This window comes from Labeo rohita, unplaced genomic scaffold (genome assembly GCF_022985175.1).
Source record: "Labeo rohita strain BAU-BD-2019 unplaced genomic scaffold, IGBB_LRoh.1.0 scaffold_127, whole genome shotgun sequence".
In the NCBI taxonomy this organism is placed as follows: Eukaryota; Metazoa; Chordata; class Actinopteri; order Cypriniformes; family Cyprinidae; genus Labeo; species Labeo rohita.
Genome location: NW_026127417.1, coordinates 191,333 through 193,546, shown reverse-complemented (window position 1 = coordinate 193,546; position 2,214 = coordinate 191,333).

The following is a 2,214-nucleotide window of genomic DNA, read 5'->3' as shown; positions in this document are numbered from 1 at the left end:
GTTGCAGCTGTGTGTGTGTAATCAATGCAATGGATGATGGGAAGTGTAGTCTGGGGTGACATGCAACAGTGTAGTGTGAGAGTCAATATACTGAGAGGGCGACATCTGGTTGAGAGCAAACGGAAGGCCACGCAACAGATTTGTGACAGGTGCTGGACACTATAGTTCATTTATTTATACAGGATTTACTTTATACACGATGGCACCTGGAGTGTGTTTGTGAGAGTTTCTTTTCTTTTGTTTTTTCACAGGAAGAGTGAAAGTATTTCAAATTCAGTCAATTTGGAATGAATTCAAAGATTGACAACAATAAAGAAAATATCAACAATTTGTGACTGTTTCTGTTGAACCTTAAACAACAATCAATGCTCCTCTTTTACTGTATTGAAAAGTTTCACATTCACAATCAGTTTGATTCAATCGGTTCAGGTTAAATTTAAAAAAATTCACTTCAAAAATCCAGGAAAAATGATACTCAGTCCATTCAGTCAGAATGTTCATGGACTTGCAAAAGAAAGTGAATAACTTTGTAGGGAAATTCACACATCACAGTTCCACATATGAGAAATTTCTTTTAAAGCACAGTTCAGTCTTTATACTCGTTGAAAGATAAGATTACTTGCTTACCAGCGTTCAGTGGAAAATAAAGAAAATAAAGTACATCACCACCCTTGGGTCATGGACGAAGTACTGAAAGGTGTTCCTTCGCTCTATGATCCCCAACGATTGCTCCCGTGATCCAAAAGGCCGCAGCTTGATCCGACGAGGCCGCAATACTGTCCAACAGAGACCAGCCTGAGAGCATGAACAATACAGGACCCTATCCCATGAATCAGCCAACTCTCCTCACCAAAATATAAGCAACGGAATCCACCACATTTTGAGTTTGTACGAACTAACCAAAACTGGATGCAAAACACACACAAAAACACGGGAGTATTCAACTCCAACGATGAATAACTTTATAAACTCTAACAGGCCTGTCTCCAGCTTCACGTACGAACATGGCGAAAAATTTGTTACGTCACTATTAATAACGGCTTGTTAAAACAATCGGAAACTTAGAAGCAACATCATGCTGCTTTAATGCCTGTCACCAGTCTAAACTTAACTTTTAATGGAAATAAAAGTAAAAAAAAAAAAAAGCAGCACATTCTTCATCAGCTCGCAGCTGCTGCTCTCCTTTCTCTCTCTCTGTGCATCCATCACACACACGCACGGGACAATAACGCCGGCATGTGTGGCCCTGAATGATGGTTGTGGCCTTGTATATATACTATGTGTAATTGGCAGCTGTGTGCGTAATCAGTAAAGTGAAGCATGGGTGAAGTGAAGTAGTACAGAGTGACATGTAACAGTCAGTGTAGTGTGAGAGTCAATGTAATAGGAAGGCAACCTTCGGTGGCGGGCAGACTGAAGACCATGGACAGGATTCTTGACACTAACAGTTGTCTGAATCATTTTTTGTTGATTGTAATCCATTACATACCTTTCTATTAAGGTTATTTGACATTATCAAGATGAATTTGTTCTGACACAGTTTAACTCTGAGTTCATGCATTTTTTTATTACCATTTTTTTTATAACCATAGTGAATGAACTGTGATAATGTGAGAAATGCTGAAGGTGTCTGAATAATATCTGTTTGAAAAACAAGGTTTACAAACTAACATTATATTATTTTGGTTTCTGTACCCAATATTTAAAAAACTTATTGGTAAATTTAAAAATATCTGTATCTGTACTGGCAAGTACCAAAAATAAAAGTAGCGGTATCAGGCGAGTATTAGAAAAAGTGGAATCGGTGCATCCCTAGTCTGAAGCAATGAATCTAGGTAAAGGGGTGCAGAGCCAGTGGTGGTTTTGTAGGCAAACATTATTGCCTTGAATTTTATGCAAGCAGCTATTGCTAGCCAATGCAGATTGATAAACAGAGATGTGACGTGCATTCTTTTTGGCTATTTTAATTAATCTTGCAGCTGCGTTCTGGATTTATTGTAGAGGCTTGATAGAACTGGCTGAAAGACCTGCCAAGAGAGCACTGCAATAGTCCAGCCTGGATAGAACAAGAGCTTGAACAAGGAGTTGTGAAGCATGTTTCAAAAGAAAGGACCTAATCTTCCTGATCAGTGTTGGGCAAGTTACTTCCAAAATGTAATACATTATATATTACAAGTTACTGTCTTTCGAAAGTAATTAGTTACATTACAATAC